Here is a 22,749-nt window from a genome sequence, read left to right on the forward strand (position 1 = left end):
TATCCATAAAAAGTGTTGTTTAAAGTTTAGGAGACACACCAAACCTAGGAGACACACCAAACATGTGGAAGAAGGTGCTCTGGTCAGATGAAACCAAAATTGAACTTTTTGGCAACAATGCAAAACGTTATGTTTGGCGTAAAAGCAACACAGCTCATCACCTTGAACACACCATGCCCACTGTCAAACATGGTGGTGGCAGCATCATGGTTTGGGCCTGCTTTTCTTCAGCAGGGACAGGGAAGATGATTAAAATTGATGGGAAGATGGATGGAGCCAAATACAGGACCATTCTGGAAGAAAACCTGATGGAGTCTGAAAAAGACCTGAGACTGGGACGGAGATTTGTCTTCCAACAAGACAATGATCCAAAACATAAAGCAAAATCTACAATGGAATGGTTCAAAAATAAACATATCCAGGTGTTAGAATGGCCAAGTCAAAGTCCAGACCTGAATCCAATCGAGAATCTGTGGAAAGAACTGAAAACTGCTGTTCACAAATGCTCTCCATCCAACCTCACTGAGCTCGAGCTGTTTTGCAAGGAGGAATGGGAAAACATTTCAGTCTCTCGATGTGCAAAACTGATAGAGACATACCCCAAGCGACTTACAGCTGTAATCGCAGCAAAAGGTGGCGCTACAAAGTATTAATTTAAGGGGGCTGAATAATTTTGCACGCCCAATTTTTCAGTTTTTGATTTGTTAAAAAAGTTTGAAATATCCCATAAATGTCGTTCCACTTCATGATTGTGTCCCACTTGTTGTTGATTCTTCACAAAAAAATACAGTTTTATATCTTTATGTTTGAAGCCTGAAATGTGGCAAAAGGTCGCAAAGTTCAAGGGGGCCGAATACTTTCGCAAAGCACTGTATATATATATTTTTTAATATATATTGAATTACATTTTATATATATATATATATAATCTGTGTACGGTTTCACTAAGGGTAAAAATATCTCTATCAAATATCATGTTAAATAAGACAAGGCATCTTTTCAAGACAATGTTGGCATAATAGACCAAGCTGTATAAAAAAGGAAGATTGATTTCCCATAATATGCAGTAGTCAGCCAATGGGACTGGTTCCATTAGGGTTGCTGATGTGACTGGAATCAGCTGCAGACTGCACTCATTGTATAGTCGTCTATATGAATAAGCTGATGGGAGTGAGTGACACATAGTCGTCTATATGAATAAGCTGATGGGAGTGAGTGACACATAGACCATCCACTCACTTTCACACAGTTCCCAATGATTCATTTTGAATATCGTGCTGTGAAATGCAGTCAAACTGGATAATGTTCTGTGTGTGTGTGTGTGTGTGTGTGTGTGTGTGTGTGTGTGTGTGTGTGTGCGTGCGTGCGTGCGTGTGTGTGTGCGTGTGTCTGTAAGAGGGAGTGAGAAAGAGCAAAAAAAATGAGGAAGAGGAAGAAGAGGAAGGATCAGGAATCTGGCTCAAATGCAATCTCAGGAGAACTAGCTCATTGAGCTGACAGCCATCAGTAAATCCGTGTGGAGCGAGAACGAGTCACTGTGGTCAAGCAGACAGAGGGAGAAAGAGAAGGGAGAAGATAGAGAGAACAGAGAGAGACCCAGCACGTGGAGACACAGAGACAGATTTGAAGAATACTGAGGCGCTCAAACAGACAGATGGGCTAATTTATGACTGACTGTGTGTTATGAAACATTATCTTAGTGCCGGTGAAATCAAAATAACATTTTGGGTGTAAACGTGGAGCCTGGACCTGCCAACAGATCCCCATGTGGTCCAATACATTCAGATGGCCCAGGATGCAGTGCCAGGAAAACAGTTCTGTTGTCGAACGACTGCATATTTGTTGTTTATTGTGTTGTTTGGGGTAAATTGCATGCAGCTGTATACATTGCCAATCGCATCCCACCTGCCAAAGTCAAATTAAGCCATCAAATCAATATCAAGAGTCTGGAGGAAAATGTAGGCCATTACCAGGCTATTGAATTGCATTTGTTCTCTATTCAAAATTAAAGGCTATTGACAGGCTGTTTTATTTGGTTCTCTATTCAACCACTCTCTGGTTAAAGTGGGGGAGTGGATGTGGCTGCATTTTAACTGCCGGCCCCTTTAATGCTGGGCTATAGAGCCACTTTATGATCCCACACAGGGGACTTGTGTATGTGCGGAGTGTATTGTGGCTGGCTGAACCCGGCTGAATACACACTGTGAATGTTTTGTTGTCAAATAATGAGAGAGTGTTGGGGTCCTACCTCACCGAGAGGCACAGCAAAGATTAGACACATCTCAGCACAGAACCATTGGTGAAATGTATCAATGTCGGTGTGTACCAATCCAGGGTGGCTTTCCCCCGTTCATGGTGGGTTCTCATTTGGAACCTGTAAACCAGTTGTCATGTGTATTTTCCACTCGGATAGTGATAGCTTTCAGCAGTGGCTCACAATCACCCTGCGTCTCATTGCTCGGGGACAAACGCTCATCGGGTTGACTGTCTAGCCTGCATGGGAGATGGAATCAGAACAATGACCACTGAAGAAAGGCAGGAGATGTGACAATTCAGTGGACGGTAACGGTGGACAGCGTAATTCAACCATTATAATTCAACTACATTTCAGCACTATGCAACTACTACAGTGCCAGGGTCTCACACATAAAAGTCAAACAAGTTTAATGAAGAAATAACGTGTTTAAAATAAACCAGCTATTCCCCAGCGTAAATACCATCACTGAGACCAATTAACCAAACCTGAGAGCATTTTGTGAAAGTAGTTCTGCATTTTTGAGTTATCATTAGTATGGTCATGGATAATAAGATCAGTGTATCCAACATTTTTCTCGCTCCATTTTTCACGGAGCAGAAATCTCTCTACATATCATAGAGGTTGACTTTAGTCTGCTAGCTATTTGTAGAGAACACACTGTAGCTGTTATATAGTAATGCAAAGGGGTAGGGGATATCCAGGCCTGATGGGTTGAGAGGCCACGTCTCAGCCAGAGGATTCTGATCCTTCTCGTAGCGGCTAGCTAAATTAGCATGCAGAAGACAGGACTCAGAGGTGCCCTAGCCCTTAACTCAATCTCTCTCTCCCTCCTTTTTCTCCCCTTGCTTAGGTAAAAGTAATGGATTGTGGCTGCAGCTCCAGCCATACACCCCTCCCTTCCCCTCAAGCCGGGCAGCGATGCAGGCAGACAGGTGGGGAGGGACGAAAGCAGGGAGGGAGGGAGGGAGGCAGGGAGGGAGGGAGGGAGGCAGGCAGGGCCGGAGGGCATGTTACTGAGCTCCGGGTCCCTCCACAGCGACACTCACTAACTCTAAGGCCAGCTGTCCGAGCATACGCACCCAGCGCTCCAGGATGGCCAGGCAGCCTTAACCGAAAGGTGCAATCCCCCCTCCACGCTCTTAAACAGATTGCCGCTCGCGCCACCTCAAGCTGAATACCAATGAATGAAGGGGTTGCTTACTAAAATGAATGAAGGGGTTGCTTACTAAAATGAATGAAGGGGTTGCTTACCAAAATGAATGAAGGGGTTGGTTACCAAAATGAATGACGGGTAGCAAAGGGAGACAAAAAATAGCAAAAAAACAACAGCAGCAGCAATTTCAAACAGCACTTTTAGGGAATGGATGCAATTAATCTGCAAACACTCAACGGATGTAGTTGGGCTAGAAACACTGAGTGTGTTGTAGAGACATGTACTCCAGGAGTTTTAAACACTGAGTGTGTTGTAGAGACATGTACTCCAGGAGTTTTAAACACTGAGTGTGTTGTAGAGACATGTACTCCAGGAGTTTTAAACACTGAGTGTGTTGTAGAGGCATGTACTCCAGGAGTTTTAAACACTGAGTGTGTTGTAGAGACATGTACTCCAGGAGTTATAAACACTGAGTGTGTTGTAGAGACATGTACTCCAGGAGTTATAAACACTGAGTGTGTTGTAGAGACATGTACTCCAGGAGTTATAAACACTGAGTGTGTTGTAGAGACATGTACTCCAGGAGTTATAAACACTGAGTGTGTTGTAGAGACATGTACTCCAGGAGTTTTAAACACTGAGTGTGTTGTAGAGACATGTACTCCAGGAGTTATAAACACTGAGTGTGTTGTAGAGACATGTACTCCAGGAGTTATAAACACTGAGTGTGTTGTAGAGACATGTACTCCAGGAGTTATAAACACTGAGTGTGTTGTAGAGACATGTACTCCAGGAGTTATAAACACTGAGTGTGTTGTAGAGACATGTACTCCAGGAGTTTTAAGCATGCAGTTGTTAGAGGGGCCAGGCTGATTGAAATTCATTGGCAACATCTGCATGCAGCGCACAACATGGACGGGGGATCAGAGATTGGAGGTCTCTGAACATCAGTTATAATTAACAAAACATTCCTGTGCACATGGGTTCCGGGGCACATGGGTAACCAATGGCAACCGTGGCAGGTCTCGGGTTAAGAGGACGAACCAGGGGGCATCAGTACCATTATGGCCCCACCTGGAATAAGGACGACGGCAAGAAGGCAACGCTAACCGCTACCCAGCTACGCAGAACCAACCTGCAATATTAAATCTCCCTATTCCATCTTCCTATTACATTGTACTGTACAATGTGAATATGACACTGACAGTTATCTAAGAATGTCATCTCGGTGAACAATTAATAGAACAGCGGGAACGTGAGGTCAGATATAATTAACAGATACGCAGCGCAAGGTATAATTGCTCAAGTCTCAAGCAAAGTAATTAAATAATTCAAAGTGAACCACTGAGAGGGAGAGACAATGACAGAGCTTCTCCTCATCTCCCTCTAAGAGGCTGGTGGAGGTAAGTGGTGGTGGTGGAAGTAGGTGGTGGTGTTGGTGGTGGAGGTAGGTGGTGGTGGTGGTGGTAGGTGTTGGTGGTGGAGGTTGTTGGTGTTGGTGGTGGAGGTAGGTGGTGGTAGGTGTTGGTGGTGGAGGTAGGTGTTGGTGGAGGTAGGTGGTGGTGGAGGTAGGTGGTGGTGGTGGTGGTGGTGGTGGAGGTAGATGGTGGTGGTGGTAGGTGTTGGTGGTGGAGGTAGTGGAGGTAGATGTTGGTGGTGTTAGGTGTTGGTGGTGGAGGTAGGTGGTGGTGGAGGTAGGTGTTGGTGGTGGAGGTAGGTGGTGGTGGTGGTGGAGGAGGTAGGTGGTGGTGGTGGTGGAGGAGGTATGTGTTGGTGGTGGAGGTATGTGTTGGTGGTGGAGGTAGGTGGTAGTGATGGTGGCTGTAGGTGGTGGTGGAGGAGGTAGGTGGTGGTGGTGGAGGTAGGTGGAGGAGGTAGGTGGTGGTGGTGGAGTAGGTGGTGGTGGTGGAGGTAGGTGGTGGTGGAGGAGGTAGGTGGTGGTGGTGGAGGTAGGTGGTGGTGGTGATGGTGGAGGTAGATCGTGGTGGTGGAGGAGGAGGTAGGTGGTGGTGGAGGAGGTAGGTGGTGGTGGTGGATGTAGGTGGTGGTGGTGGAGGTAGGTGGTGGTGGAGGTAGGTGGTGGTGGAGGAGGTAGGTGGTGGTGGAGGTAGGTGGTGGTGGTGGAGGTAGGTGGTGGTGGTGATGGTGGAGGTAGATCGTGGTGGTGGAGGAGGAGGTAGGTGGTGGTGGAGGAGGTAGGTGGTGGTGGTGGATGTAGGTGGTGGTGGTGGAGGTAGGTGGTGGTGGAGGTAGGTGGTGGTGGAGGAGGTAGGTGGTGGTGGAGGAGGTAGGTGGTGGTGGTGGAGGTAGGTGGTGGTGATGGTGGAGGTAGATCGTGGTGGTGGAGATAGCTGGTATTTATGCTGAGATGCTCTTCTCTGTAACCCCGCCTCAGGGACAGATCTAATACACACCCAGCCATCAGAAGAAAAGGAAGAAACACTGGGATGGCTCTGAATCGGACGGCGGAAAGAGCTGACGTTCCGCCGAATGTTATTTGCACACAAAGGGGAAAGCGCTCCTCGGTTCCCCTGAGTCTAGGGCAAATCCTTCATCTGGGGCTTTTTTCCCTGTGTACCTCACAGAAGTTCAGACAGCATCTTAAGGTACACCTAATTGACGGAGTGGAGATCCTCTCATTATGACACAGGCGGTAGGCCAGCCTGTCAGACAGAGAGGTGGTGGTGAGCAGTGTTAAGGAAGCAGAGGCATTATCAGTCTATATTTCACGTGTCACTGGGGGACGGATGTGTCTCCATTGCGTCCTCTGGGTGCCATTAATTGATCAAATGAATGAATGAATGAATGGTTAAGTTTACACTCTTAGAAAAATGGGTGCCAAAAGGGTTTTTCGGCTGTCCCCATAGGATAACTTTTTTTGGTTCCAGGTAGAACCCTTTTAAATTCCATGTAGAACCCTCTGTGGTAAGGGTTCTACATGGAACCCAAAATAGTTCTACTTTGAACCAAAAGGGTTCTTTCTACCTGGAACCAAAACGGGTTCTTTATTAAAGGGTTCTCCTTCCGAGGACAGCGAAATAACCATTTTAGGTTCTAGATTAGAGGTCGACCGATTAATCGGCATGGCCGATTTCAAGTTTTCATAACAATCAGAAATTTGGACACCGATTTGGCCGATAAAAAAAAAAAACTGTTTTACACCTTTATTTCATCTTTATTTAACTAGCAAGTCAGTTAAGAACACATCCTTATTTTCAATGACGGCTAGGAATGGTGGGTTAACTGCCTCGTTCAGGGGCAGAACAACAGGTTTTTACCTTGTCAGCTCGGGGGATTCAATCTTGCAACCTTACAGTTAACTAGTCCAACGCTCTAACCACCTGATTACATTGCACTGCACGAGGAGACTGCCTGTTATTCGAATGCAGTAAACCAATGTAAGTTGCTAGCTAGCATTAAACTTATCTTACAAAAAACAATCAATCAATCATAATCACTAGTTAACTACACATGGTTGATGATATTACTAGTTTATCTAGCGTGTCCTGCATTGCATATAATCGATGCGGTGCGTATCGTTGCTCCAATGTGTACCTAACCATAAACATCAATGCCTTTCTTAAAATCAATACACAGAAGTATATATTTTTAAACCTGCATATTTAGCTAAAAGAAATCCAGGTTAGCAGGCAATATTAACCAGGTGAAATTGTGTCACTTCTCTTGCGTTCATTGCACGCAGAGTCAGGGTATATGCAACAGTTTGGGTCGCCTAATTTGCCAGAATTTTACGTAATTATGACATAACATTGAAGGTTGTGCAATGTAACAGGAATATTTAGACTGATGGATGCCACCCGTTAGATAAAATACGAAACGGTTCCGTATTTCACTGAAAGAATAAATGTCTTGTGATCGTTTCCGGATTCGACCATATTAATGACCTAAGGCTTGTATTTCTGTGTGTTATCATCTTATAACTAAGTCTATGATTTTATTGATGTATTATATTAAGTTAAAATAAGTGTTCATTCAGTATTGTTGTAATTGTCATTATTACAAATTATATATATTTTTTAAATCGGCCGATTATTCGATATCGGCTTTTTTTGGTCCTCCAATAATCGTTATCGGTGTTGAAAAATCATAATCGGTCGACCTCTATTCTAGATAGCACATTTTTTTCTAAGAGTGTAAGGTAACAGGTGAGGAGTCTGGTTAGTCTGGTTTGACACAGAGATTATCAAACATGAAATATGAAATCGAAAATTGCATTTCTCCACAGATATATGCATGTCCCTGCTTCCCTATTCATTGAAGTCTGACAGAACTGAAAGTCATTGTCAACCTTTGACTCCCGTCTCACGTTATATTGTGAGTAAGGGCCACTACATGGTTCTGTGTTGAATGGTGGAGCTGGGCTATTATGTTCCAAGGTACATGTTATGAACACATATGCCTTGAACCAATCTGACTCTGAGGTCAAAGTAATGTATCTGGGAAGATTTGTACAGCACTTTACAGTGTGTGTTCCATTCCAGATATTTAAAAACGTTTGAAATGAAAATGGATCCCAATTAAAGCCGCACAGCAGTGTAAGTGCTTCTTGTTGTTTTTTTAACCAGGTGAAACCTCTAAAAACATAATTTTTTTCTGCCTGTACTGTGACTGTGAGCTCTGATAAAAGCAGCCTAGACAGGCCTGAGCTCAAGCCATTTTGCCAGCCATTCAGGGAGATGAAAATGCAAAGCTAAAAATACTAGCTACACATTTCAAAAGGCAAGAGAAATGCATATATACACCAACTAGCAACAACCCTTTCTCCTTGACTGCTGGGGAGAAAAGGCTTTTGGTCTCAACACATTAGACATTTTCAGTGAAACCCTTTACAGTTAGACATACCTTCTCCTTCACAGTATGTATGGTCATGTTATAGCCACCTAAGAGATACCAGCAGTAGCTTTAGATTCAGGTGAATCATAAAGGCTAATGACCATACATAGTTAAGGTCAAATACCCCATCAGGATTTGCTAACATAATAAGTGTACTGTGCTAGCATTACAGTACTATATGTCTACTGGTGCTGTGGCCTTGCTATGGGTATATAGTCTTGTCTGTTGGATCACCTGTTGAAGAGCATCCATTTCAACAGGGGGCCAGAGGTCGTGGTCCTGGCTGGGTGTTTGATTGGCAGGTGGGGAGCCACGATGCCCACAGCCCTGCCCCAGTGGAGCGCTGAGCGCCAGCGTCTGGGCGTGTGAGGGCCACAGTGCTGCTGACTAACAGAGCGTGTCTGCTGACAGTCAGTGTGTCTGACTGATAGGATCACCCCAGGAGGCTCTTCCAGGGCCTTTACAAAGTGCCTCTGATAGGCCAGGCCCATAGCTTTACCGCCGGGCCCTGCCAACAAATTAAATTTAAGTCCCGCTAATGTATAGAGTAATCATAGAGTGGTGTTGATCCATTTTTCAGCAGGGTTACCATGGGCACGACTGAAAGCTTTGCGTGGAATCAGAGACGGGCAGGAGCGGGGCAGGGAGAAACAGCTGTCTGTAACCTTAGCATGCCACTGGAATCCTCCACTTCTAAGGCAAGGACTCATATGAAAGAACAACAATAACATGCCATTATGAGATGTAACATTTTGCAGTGACCTGCGTTTCCAGGGGGAAATTTGAAAGAAAAGCAATTTCACATTAAACTATCTGACACAGAGCAGGTCATGGAATGGTGGTGAAGAGGGGGGAGATGGAGAAGGGGGAGAGGGGGGGTGGGGGCACGGAGCCCCCGTAACAGCCACTGGCCAACTAGAGCGAGACACACATTCCCTCTGCCGAGTTAAAAGGGCTGGAGTGGATGAAATTTCAAAGCCTACCCTGCAGACAAACACCGCTTTGCACACATCAGTGCTGAGATGTTCAAATATTCCACTCCACAGTTGCAGCCTGGTTCTCTTCCCTGTACCACCGTATCAGACATGGTAGCACTGTGATTAATGAGACAGGAAAAATACCTCTCTCTTTTCTCCCATTGTGTTTTTATAAATTCAATGAAGCTAAAACTGCACTTAATTAAAAATGTGTCTCAGCGTCTTATTCCCCATGATGCTCGGCAGCAGGCAATGTAGGAAAATGAAAGGCAATTGGAGATAAGAGAGGATGGATTTACATGTGTGGGACCTTTGTCCCCTCCCACCTGTTATGACCAACAATGTAAAGTTTTGCAGCTGGGGTTGATTAGCCAGCTAGTAGATAGCATACATCATAGGAGACCTTTTAGAAACTGAACACAAAGCATAGCTAGCTACACTTCTCTGCATGCACAACAACACAGTTTGAACACCATGGTGCAGTGCTACTTAATGTCATTCTTCTCTTCCTCTCATTTAGAATAATTTGTTATGAACACACTGGATGTGTAGGAACACTGTGAATACTCTAGTAAGAACAGTGCACTGACATATTGATACATGGTTGTGATTTAGTAACTGCTTTATAATTTCATGGAGTTGATCCGTTGGCAACTGATGAGCAATTCCTATGTAATTTGTGCAATAGTTAACATTGCTCAATATAACGTCTTAAAACAAGGTATAATCAAATTCATGACCTTGGTCTGAGTGTGATTCATATGGGGAAGACTGCAAAGTAGTGGGTCGGTTTTAGGCCTAGTTGTGAGAACAGAAGACCAAGAGGCTGAATCAGCAGGGATGGATCATGTGACATGATGACACACCTTACAGGATATATATTCTCTTCCTGTCCACGGCTCTCTAACATCTGGCCTGCTGGTGTCAGATTCCTCCATCCACTACCAGCATTATAGTATTATCACCCCCGCTCTCTCTGCCCTTTCTCTGCTAGCTAGCTATTACTACTACTACATGACTCTTGGCACGCCTTGGAGATCTGTGTCACAATCACTGAGTAATTACAGTGACTAATGTAAGGACCATTCTGGTGTCTAACCTCAGACATTCCATCAAGATCTGACTGGGAGGAAATGAACTGGCAATGGAATGGACGTTACGTTCGGTTTGAACCCTGACAAAACATATACTCTTTAGAACCAAAGCTTCCTTTTCCCACAATTCCCTGGTGGGGGATGGTTTGCCAGCTCAGAAACAGAGAGTAGAGCTCAGGTTCTTTGCCCTTGTCATTGCATCTGCACTGACCTCTAAAAAAATGGACAACAAAGATCATATCACGAAACCAATACTAGCACCGACGGCCTTTGCACAAATTGATTTAGCCACCCAGAACTCACTCCCATCTCAATGAGGTGGCAAGATGCTCACAGCATAAATCACTGTCACACAAACACCCTCTAGTGAAATGTGATTTTTATCTTTAGGATATTTTTTTGTTCAGTATGTCCCGGTTGGTGTCTAGCTCTGTGATAAGTGGTGGTGAGTGATGCGAAATAAAGGGTTAGCGCATTACGCTAATATTGAGCTCTCACCGCTATAGGTGCTATCACACGGAGAGGGTGACACAGCTGTGGTATTCCAGGAGGTAGTGCAGGGCCCTGTGTTATATGGCTCATAGATCACTAATGTGTGGGTGAGAGTTGTCTCCGGCTGCCGGCTTGGCGGGGATGAAGCACAGATACTTTATGGCACAACCGTCAGACGTAGGCATGCTACCGAGGCTACAATGAGGAGAAGCCTCAGACTAAAAATAGAAGATCAGCTTTTCCGAGGGCCCCCGGAGACAATAGTTTCATACTTTCCGTTGTGTACATTGGGATCAAGAACCAGTACAAAGGCTCTAACAGGAGCTATAAAGCACAAGACCCAGATAAATGAAGCAAAGAAAGCCAGGCTATCCCAGAAGCACCCTCTGTAAAGCATAGAATGACATGATAAATGCACTAGTGTGTTAAATACACCAGGATAGTCTGTTCTATCCTCCTTACAACTGACAACCTCTGTTGCTCACTTAATTACAGCCAAGCGCAACACACTACTGTGTCAATTATCATGTGCTTTAACTCGTCTCTTTACCACAGAGTTTCACTCAGACCTTTTTACCTTCTTTTTATTGCTATTCTGCTCAGATCTTGTGTCTGAATTCCATTCCACACACAGAGCTGTACAAACATAAGGGCTTTAAGGATTCAGATTGGTGGAGGGGAACCTAATCTTCTGTAATTGGCGGAATGGTTCTCATTTGTATCGACTCCCTTTAGAAAGCGGCGCTCGTCGACAGCCTGCTATCGTTCTAGGGATTTGAGGTGACTATTCATTTTCATAAGGGCCAGAAAAAGCTGGTCTGTCTGCATGTGAACGGACATGTTAGACCTGATTATCATTAATCAGACCAATACTACATCACCGAGCACCTGCCGGGTCACGGAAATGGACAAATAACACAAGGACGCGCAAACCTCTTTCATACATCACATTTGCAACAGCCACTGTTTAGCATGGTGAGATAATCCATTCTGGGGTTCATCATGTGAAAATGGGACTAAAATGGTAATCCTCTGCCAGCCAATAGCATCCTCCGCCTCACCAGATGTCTAGCTTCTGGATTTTGCTTAATTGCCATCTTCAGATCAATCTATATCCAAATGTCAACTGAATCTACAACAGACTTTTCCCTGCATTTTGTCTGCTGAATATCCAGTATATTTCCTTACATTAGAAAGCAGAGGTTTTCTGTTAGTCCTTATTGTATGCACATGTAGTGAACTACACTAAGGCCTATTGTTATCCAGGCCTGAGAGAAAGGTGTTGTTGTGCTGACATACATCGGTCTACATGGCCAACTCTGTGTCCACCCCTGCTGACCTGTGTGGCCATTAGTCTTGACATAGTGATGAGGCATGGTACTGTCTATCTCAGCCCCACACAGAGAACACCCACTCTTCATCTGGTCCACATACACACAGCACGCATCACACACACACACGGGACAGCAGGTGGGTATGGACACTAGCATACTGATCTCTACACATTTGTGATACAAATACACTTCACACGTTTGGTGAACGCATAAACTGTACACAAACACGTGCATACATAGTCCCACATGTAGGACTACGATGTACACGCGTATGCAAATGAACATGGATATTCATGCACTCCCATGTGGCCACGCATGGACAAAGAAATACAGCTACAAACAGACTGAAAATACACACACATATGTTGGTGGCACCTTAATTGGGGAGGATGGTCTCGTAGTAATGGCTGGAGTGGAATTAGTGGAATGGTATCAAATACATCAACCACATGGTCTCCAGGTATATGATGCCATTCCATTCGCTGCATTCCAGCCATTATTATCCATCCTCTCCTCAGCAGCCTCCACTGGTTCACCCATAAATAAACACACACACACACAATAAAAATACACTCACATATGATCGCCCATAGAGAATACAGACTTGTTTGAACACACACACACCCATAAATATTATTCTTAAATCTCTGTTTATCGTACACATATCCACTGTTCAAATGACAACAGTGGACCCCTCTCGGTAGTGGTAACAGGAACACAGTAGGAAACAGAAAAGCCTCAATATCAAAACAGAAGAGTCAGTCAATATGGAAAGTGAGAAGTTAAGGTAAAATAGAGACCCCAGTGTTGAGTGTGCTGACCCGCTCCACGCTAACTGTCGTCAACAACATCCCAACCATTCACACACAGAACCATCTACCACATCAAGACCCGCCCCCTCCTCTACCCCCTCAGCCATTCCACCATCCTCAGAGAAACCCCTACACAGCACTAGCTACTTCTCTCACAGCACTATTTATCCTCTCTCTTCCCTCCTTCCCTCTTTCTCTCCCTCTCCTCCTTTCTCTCTGTCGCAGCCGCCACGTTCTCAGTGCACCGCGGTCGAGAACATAAAAGGGTTGAAAATAAAAGACAAACCGACGATGGGAAAGATGGAGATGGAAAATTAGCATAAGAATACTCACAGTGGGTTGGAGCGGGGCTGGAGCGTGGAGGTGGTCCTCTCTCTGTCAGATACAACCTGCACACAAGATTGAGAAAAAAAGAAAACTAGGCTGTGAAAGCGGCAAAGAGAGAGGAGGAGAAAAGAGGAAGGAGGAGGGGGCACATCATCCAACGCACGCGCCACACAAGACATAAAGAAATAAAGAATTCCTCGAGGAAGGTAGAAAAAAAACAGAGCGCAGAGGAGGAGAGAAAAAGAAGAGAGGGGGGCGTGAAGAGGTGGGCTGTCTTAGGGAAATATAAAAAGAGACAGACACATGCGGAGCGCTCCGGTGCGCGATCACATCTGACAGGTCTGAGCTGCAGTCCGCCTACCTCCTTATCGCCCTCACTTTTCCACAGCGCTGTGCTGTGCTCTCCTCTACCCAGGCCACAGCCATGGACTGGTCCTCACGCTGATGTTAGAGGAGATTCAGCACAGGGGAGCTATCGCACTCATAGCCATACGTTAGCATCACACACTGAGGATTGCACACGGATCACCCACCCAACTCCACCCCACGCACCTCAATCCCACCCACTACATCCCCCCCTCCCCTCAATTGTGAAAAAAGAGAAAGAGAGAGCGAGAATACAGCCTGCTTCAAATGAATGAGAGCATTCCCAGTGGCATTGAGGCAATTACAGAGGCTGGCGCTGTTTTCTGTTTACCCCTCACCCTTTCTCTCTCGCTCTCTCTCTTCCCTCTCTCTCAGGCTGGTACAGTGTCTGTTTTCTCTCTCTTTCCGTCTCTCTGTGCTCCAGACATATGCCTCTATTAATGTAGCTTCTGTCACTTCAGCTGCTTGGTCAGATTACTCCATCTCTGCTTCCCCTGTGTTCTACCCACATTGAGTGCCTACACGTCCGCCCACTTGCCTAGCGCCTGCCATCCTGCCCGCCTACCCACCTGCCTGCCTGCCCGCTACACATTTCAGTTGGCCAAACACTTCCCCGAGTCTTCAGCCCACCTTGCGACAGACCTCACCAGACCCTGAGACAGACCTCACCAGACCCCACTGCTGCCACACCTTCCTGTCTGATTCAAGGAGGGAGGAACAACTCACAGTTATCATAATCCCTCCAGATTTATCACACCTCGCCTGGTGTGACAGAGGTTTATTTAGGAGCCTAGTTGGTAGTGGAACACCACAACTTAATATTAACACACACACACACACACACACACACACACACACACACACACACACACACACACACACACACACACAGCATCCCCACATCCCTCATCTACCAACCTCCACACTTTATCTCCCCTCAATTAACATCTTTAGTGTGAGCTGCTATTATCTTAACCACACAGAGCGCTGATGTTCCTGGGAGGAGGAGAGGAGAGGAGGAGAGAGGAGAGGAGGGGAGAGGAGAGGAGGAGAGAGGACAGGACACTATTAGTAGCGCAGCAGAGAGGACGGTGGTGGTGGTGGGGGGGGGGGGGGGGGGGGGGGCTGTGGACAGAGGGCTCTGAGCTGCTGCTGCTGGAATACACAGGGCTAATTAAAGCCATATTCAAACATGACTAACTGCTACCCAAGGTGCACGCTAACAAACATCTACACAAACAACCTTGTTACAGCATAAACATGTAGGCTAGCCCCGAGGATTGTCTTTCTTTGTGAGGATTAATCGTAGAGAGACAGGCATGTTCAAGTGAAAGTCATGACAACAAAATAATCTAAATCTCTTCTGACTGCTCACTGGTGTTTGATCATGTTTATTTTCTCATACCTCTCATATGCATTGCTACGCTATCAAATCATTCAACATGAATGGCACTAGAGAAAACAATAGACTTGCCAGCCAGCTGCTGTAGAATTCCTATAAATTCAAAGGCCCTTGTAAAACGCAGTCCTTTGAAGCATGGGGTAAAATTTCCAAGTACCGGATGTGCTTTAGGCTTACCTCACCGCCCTACAGCTCGTTTCCTTGTCTTAATGTCTTGTATACTCTATTCTATCCGTTTGCCTGCCCTCGCCCGCCTCCATTCCGCCCTAAGACACCATCAAAGTGCCCATTAAGTCATCAAAGTGCCCACTTTGTCCTTGCTACTCTCTGTGACAACCACAAAGTGGGTGACGTGGTCCCAGAGCACCTATAATGATAGAGGTGGAGCGGACGTCTGGCTGTTGTGGCCGGTGGCTCCAACCCCTGGCCCAGACCAGACCATTAGGAGTATTCTATTACTGTTGGGTTAACCTGTCACGCTTGGCCGTGGCTCTCTCTTTATGGTCTGACTGCTCTGAAAGGGCAGGGGATAAAACTCTATCAGTGGGACAAACGATCCCACGCTCCTTCATTTATCACACGCCCAGGGATCACCCCATGGCGGGCAGCGGCGGCGGTGGCCAGGGCCAGAGTCTGCGGGGGTATCCTTCACTCTGGTTACCATGGGGACCCCCCCAGGGCCTACACAGTGCTGGGCTGGTAGGACAGAGGCGGACAGACCGGCCCCATTCCACACAGAGACTCCCATTCTTAATCACAGGACGACTCAGGTAATAGCAGCCTGCAAACCATGTAGCAGGGACAGAGCCGCCAGCTAACACACTGGCCAGCACAGGTGGTTTAGTTTGTAGCACACACACACACACACACACACACACACACACACACACACACACACACACACACACACACACACACACACACACACACACACACAAGAGTAGTGATTAAGAAATGAGACTAGTGATCAGTAGGTTACAGAGGTCAATCGTTCATGGGGTCACATAGCTAGTGCCCCTTCAGCTAGGTACTTAGCCTCAATTGTTTTGGGTATCCACTGAGCTGGGAGAGTGGATCAAATGTCAACCTCAACTTCACCCTATAGAAAGGTTCAAAGCAAAGACATGACATGACGCTTTGGTTATTTACAAATTCATACCGTAATGACACAGGCCCTGTTCAATCTGCACACATCCCCCTTCAGCAAACACGGCTCGCCTCCTTTTTTCACCGGATCTATCAAGGGAGGACGACAATTAAATGACTTTAATTTGATTAGGAGATAATGTGTCCCACTTAATGGAAAGGACAGACTTCACAACACAGCCAGATTAGTTTGGTGGATGCCTGCTTATAAATGAAGACAGGCCCTCCTTTCATCAATTAAGTCTGATGTTCAGATGCAGTTTAATGGTTGGGGGGAAGGGATGAGGAGGGGTGTGTTCTCTACAGAAAGAGGGAGTCTGGAAATATGGGGTCAGGAGAGGTATAAGCACACACGGCTTAAGATTTGGTATTAGCATGACACAATCAATGTAAGTCATTACTAGCCATCCATGAAAGGTAAAGTGATTGTGAGCTACATAGTAGAGGGCAGATGGCCTGTTGTCACAACATTACAGATCATGTATTGCCTTGCTTTCCTTTGTGTATTGCTATTCAATACTGCATCTCAATTTACAGACAGTGTCTGGTTTCATTGTAAAGATGATGTAACGTTAAGTCACTGATAATGATTTACCATTTACTATGTCTACTATGTCTGTACTCTACAGCCCAACTCTGTAGCCCCTAAATACTTCAGTACAACAGCTGGTAGACATATATTTATTGTGAATTACCTACATATTGATCTCCATATTACAATGAAGTGGTTTCAGTAGTTTGTGTAACCCTAACCCAGGCTGCCTTACCCAGGCTGCCTTACCCAGGCTGCCTTACCCCCAGGCTGCCTTACCCAGGCTGCCTTACCCAGGCTGCCTTACCCAGGCTGCCTTACCCAGGCTGCCTTACCCAGGCTACCCTACCCAGGCTGCCTTACCCCCAGGCTGCCTTACCCAGGCTGCCACCCTCTAACACTGGTGTACGTCAAGAACAAGCATTATTTAGGCCTACTTACTACAAATAGTTTGGCACATTCATATTTTCCCCTTACAGGCCTACTTAGTCAGTCACTTCTCCCCCCAAAAAATTTCGGGTAATCCATCGTATAGTGAAATAATTATAATGTTAAGGACAGATTTCAATGGAGAAAGCTGATCCGAGAGCAGCACTGTCTTTCTGTCCATCCTATCAGTATCGACACATGCTCCAAGCTCAGCGACCGTTCTTTCTGTGTGGTCTTTTGGGAAACTGGTGTTACTGTACATATTCGGCGTTGTAGGAAAGATGCATAGGAAAGCGGGCCCTGGTTGGTACTCCAACATGCTATAGTTGGTTCGGCAGTGTAGGCCGAGTTGAGGCTGTGTATTTGGGAAATATCCTATGTAGATCCATGTAAATACTCATCAGACTGTATCTTTCCTGTACCACCTTTTCACTGGGAATTCATTTGACACCTGCTACTTACTGCACTTAAAGATGGAATCAGTATTTGGGGAAACAGTGCCGCTGTCCGGCCCAACGCCTTTGTTATTGTTTTTGTTTTGTTGATGAAAAGGAGAGGAGAATCTGGCAGTGTGGTAAAAGCTGTTCTTTCACGCCTGCAATGATGTCCGAGAAAACAAAACAGTGTTCGTTGTTTGCAGTATCTTCTTTGTTGTTGCAATATCCAAATAGACATATCCGTTTCACCAGTTAAGGTTTTCAGGTTTAAGGCTGCTTAACATCTGGTTCCTACGACAACTAACTCTGCTCTAACATCTGGTTCCTACGTCAACTAACTCTGGTCTAACATCTGGTTCCTACGGCAACTAACTCTGTAGCGCCTAAAATACTCCAATAAAACAGCTGTTATAGAGAAATACGTTGCGAAGAACTTAGATTTTGATCTACATATTTCACAAGTGTTTTCAATAGTTTCTGTGGGCCCAGCCCAGGCTGACACCCTCTAACGTTGGCATCTGCACTCTGACAATCTGCCTGTGGACTCCCGCTGTCCATCCCAGTACGACACTTTTTTAGCTTCCAGCGAAAACAGGAAGCATGAGAGATGAGGACATTTGGAGCAAGTCCTTGAGTTTGGGGTCATTGCTTGGAGTGTGTACGGCGCTCTGTCATTCACGGCACGCCACACACTCCCAAGCGTTCCATTTGCGGTGGCCCGTTCCCCGCTGTGTGAAGAAAGAAGGGTATAATCTCCCAGCAGTATTCTGGGGGGTGAATCTAGCGGCTTTGTCTGCGCATACCAATGGAAAACTCTCTCTCTCTCTCTCTCTCTCTCTCTCTCTCTCTCTCTCTCTCTCTCTCTCTCTCTCTCTCTCTCTCTCTCTCTCTCTCTCTCTCTGTGATAAATGAAAAGATGCAACTGATGTTGCCGGGGTCTGGGAAGGGATACGCACACATCCTCCATCAGTAGAGACATCACTATGACTACTAGGCCTACTACAACTGCTACCACCTCCAGTACAATCACACTGGGCCAGATTCAATCAAACCTATGCCACAGCAATGTTAATGCAGTCTTTGTTGATACACCTGCTGCCCACGCACACAGGAAAACTGCAAGTGTATACCACTACCTGTGAGAATGGTCTACCAGCTATTTTCACTGTACCTCAAACCATACTACAATTTATTTGACGAGAGGAAAAAAAATAAAAATCTGTGACTGGAAATATATTGCAGATATATTGAGTTGAGCCTACCGTCTCATGAAATTAACAAGAATAAAATAAGCAATCCTCCAGAGGCTATAAGCATCTACATCCTGTTCGCATCTTATGTAGACTTCCATCTCACTCAACATGGCTCCCGGGGTCTCTGTGTTTATTAGGGTGTCTATACCTACTAAAGATGCATCATATCAAACAGCAGTGCCAGTATGAGAGAACTCAATGAAGCCACTAGAGAGGGGCATGTGGGTGATGTGGTGTGAGGCGCTCTGGGTCTCTGGGTCAGGTGACTTCCCTCCTAGCTATAGATGTATGTATGCTCCACTCATTTGTATGTGCACTGCGGCGGCTCCTGGCTCTCTCTCTCTGCTGATTATCATGTCAGCGGTGGAGGGCTGGCGGGCGGGCCGGCCCAGTTGGAGCCCAGGGTGTGAGCCAGCCAAGCTGAGGGGAGGGGCCTGAGGTGTTCAGGGGAGATGAGGAGATTCAGGGGGTCTCTGTTCTCTAACTGGGGCATCCCCCACATCATTTAGCGCCTCATGTAGATCACTGCTGGTACCATCATAGCCCTCCGGGCCCCAGGAATTAATGTAGCAAGCAATGGCAGCAGTGATTTATTAAAATAACACCGTGATGAGAGAGGAGTCTGCTGCTTTCCCTACCTCCCCAGCTCTCCCCAATATGTTCTGGAAACAGGAACTACACCGTGCCTTAATATGGGGAGAGGCTTCTGGAAAACACTGTGATGAGAGAGGAGTCTGCTGCTTTCCCTACCTCCCCAGCTCTCCCCAATATGTTCTGGAGACAGGAACTACACCGTGCCTTAATATGGGGAGAGGCTTCTGGAAAACAAGGAGGGAGGAAGTGGGGAGGAAGCGAGCGCTGCACAAATTGTGGCGGCAGCCCTCACTGTCATTGCTTATTTATTAACCCTCTTTCCATTCGAGTCAGGCCTTGTATTAAATTGATCCCTCCTGCCGAGTTTTGCCTTGTTGAACAAGCGCAAAGCCCCGTTAAGTGTCTGTGAAAGGCCTGTGATTGTGTTTGCGGTGCCCCGGGTGTGTCGTGGCCAGCCGCTCCTCTCTATCTCCCCCGGACAGACGGGATTAGAGACAGGGAGAGGGGCTGAATGACCCACTAGGGGAGAACAGGCAGGGTCCGGGGAGCACGTCTGCCATACCGCTCATGCACGCGCACACAGGCGTACCCCCCCCCCCCTCACTGTTTAACATTGAGCTTTCCCTGACCCCAAGACTAGACAGATTCATGGCCATCCACAGGCACAGCCATGTACATAGAGGTGCACACGCTTATCCACAGCCACAGACTGCTTCACACATTAGCTACTATAACTCCATGTGACTGTATTTTTAAAGTTATGATAATGTGCTGTTTGAATAGTATACTGCACACAAGAGGTAATGAAACCATGACTCTGGTGTCATTTGAGGTAGTTAGTTGTCATTTAAACACAGGTCTACCTCATCTCACCTGAAACTACTCGAGATTGCACAGTATGTTAGGATCAGCTTCTCTACACACCCTCCACTGTACCTCAGACACAATGGAGTCTTGAGGAGGGATATTGGCCTGTGTGCCTCTTCACTGTCTGTTTATTTGTAGAATAAATAAAGAGTTGATCAGATTCCTTGCTAGCTGTAATAATACACTCCCTGTGAGCTCAATGCAATAGGTGTTGTGGTCTACGGGTTGGCAAGCAGTTCACATCCCCATGTCTCTGTCAGCCTCATTAGATACAACACACCCTCATATCCCCATGTCTCTGTCAGCCTCATTAGATACAACACACCTTCACATCCCATGTCTCTGTCAGCCGCATCAGATACAACACACCCTAACATCCCCATGTCTCTGTCAGCCTCATTAGATACAACACACCTTCACATCCCATGTCTCTGTCAGCCGAATCAGATACAACACACCTTCACATCCCATGTCTCTGTCAGCCTCATTAGATACAACACACCCTCACATCCCCATGTCTCTGTCAGCCTCATTAGATACAACACACCCTGATATCCCCATGTCTCTGTCAGCCCCATCAGATACAACACACCCTCATATCCCCATGTCTCTGTCAGCCGCATCAGATACAACACACTCTCACATCCCCATGTCTCTGTCAGCCTCATTAGATACAACACACCTTCACATCCCATGTCTCTGTCAGCCGCATCAGATACAACACTCCCTCACATCCCCATGTCTCTGTCAGCCTCATTAGATACAACACACCCTCACATCCCCATGTCTCTGTCAGCCCCATCAGATACAACACACCCTCATATCCCCATGTCTCTGTCAGCCGCATCAGATACAACACACCCTCACATCCCCATGTCTCTGTCAGCCTCATTAGATACAACACACCTTCACATCCCATGTCTCTGTCAGCCGCATCAGATACAACACTCCCTCACATCCCCATGTCTCTGTCAGCCTCATTAGATACAACACACCCTCATATCCCCATGTCTCTGTCAGCCTCATTAGATACAACACACCCTCACATCCCCATGTCTCTGTCAGCCTCATTAGATACAACACACCCTCACATCCCCATGTCTCTGTCAGCCTCATTAGATACAACACACCCTCACATCCCCATGTCTCTGTCAGCCCCATCAGATACAACACACCCTCACATCCCCATGTCTCTGTCAGCCCTATCAGATACAACACACCCTGATATCCCCATGTCTCTGTCAGCCTCATTAGATACAACACACCCTCATATCCCCATGTCTCTGTCAGCCTCATTAGATACAACACACCCTCATATCCCCATGTCTCTGTCAGCCCCATCAGATACAACACACCCTCACATCCCCATGTCTCTGTCAACCTCATTAGATACAACACACCCTCACATCCCCATGTCTCTGTCAGCCCCATCAGATACAACACACCCTCACATCCTCATGTATCTTTCAGCCTCATTAGATACAACACACCCTCATATCCCCATGTCTCTGTCAGCCCCATCAGATACAACACACCCTCACGTCCTCATGTCTCTGTCAGCCTCATTAGATACAACACACCCTCACATCCCCATGTCTCTGTCAGCCCCATCAGATACAACACACCCTCATATCCCCATGTCTCTGTCAGCCCCATCAGATACAACACACCCTCATATCCCCATGTCTCTGTCAGCCCCATCAGATACAACACACCCTGATATCCCCATGTCTCTGTCAGCCCCGTCAGATACAACACACCCTCATATCCTCATGTCTCTGTCAGCCCCATCAGATACAACACACCCTCATATCCCCATGTCTCTGTCAGCCTAATTAGATACAACACACCCTCACATCCCCATGTCTCTGTCAGCCTCATTAGATACAACACACCCTCACATCCTCATGTCTCTGTCAGCCCCATCAGATACAACACACCCTCATATCCCCATGTCTCTGTCAGCCTCATTAGATACAACACACCCTCACATCCTCATGTCTCTGTCAGCCCCATCAGATACAACACACCCTCATATCCCCATGTCTCTGTCAGCCCCATCAGATACAACACACCCTCATATCCTCATGTCTCTGTCAGCCCCATCAGATACAACACACCCTCATATCCCCATGTCTCTGTCAGCCCCATCAGATACAACACACCCTCACATCCCCATGTCTCTGTCAGCCTCATTCGATACAACACATCCTCACATCCCCATGTCTCTGTCAGCCCCATCAGATACAACACACCCTGATATCCCCATGTCTCTGTCAGCCCCATCAGATACAACACACCCTCACATCCCCATGTCTCTGTCAGCCCCATCAGATACAACACACCCTCACATCCCCATGTCTCTGTCAGCCCCATCAGATACAACACACCCTCATATCCCCATGTCTCTGTCAGCCCCATCA

The 22,749-nt window shown here is 46.4% G+C and overlaps 1 protein-coding gene across 2 annotated transcripts in view; it reads right to left on the bottom strand.

The window, feature by feature from the left end:
• Positions 1-22,749, bottom strand: part of LOC139421440 (RNA binding protein fox-1 homolog 3-like) — a 407,216-nt gene that overhangs the window by 251,359 nt on the left and 133,108 nt on the right. The window contains exons 1-2 of one of the 2 annotated variants that reach the window (XM_071172350.1): positions 13,662-13,679; positions 13,307-13,362 (exon numbers count right to left, since the gene is read on the bottom strand). The gene's annotated coding sequence lies outside the window, so the exon portion shown is untranslated. Of the gene's footprint in view, positions 1-13,306; positions 13,363-13,661; positions 13,680-22,749 lie in introns of those variants that run through there. The other variant, XM_071172349.1, reaches the window with a different exon arrangement.

This window comes from Oncorhynchus clarkii, chromosome 12 (assembly GCF_045791955.1).
Source record: "Oncorhynchus clarkii lewisi isolate Uvic-CL-2024 chromosome 12, UVic_Ocla_1.0, whole genome shotgun sequence".
In the NCBI taxonomy this organism is placed as follows: domain Eukaryota; kingdom Metazoa; phylum Chordata; class Actinopteri; order Salmoniformes; family Salmonidae; genus Oncorhynchus; species Oncorhynchus clarkii.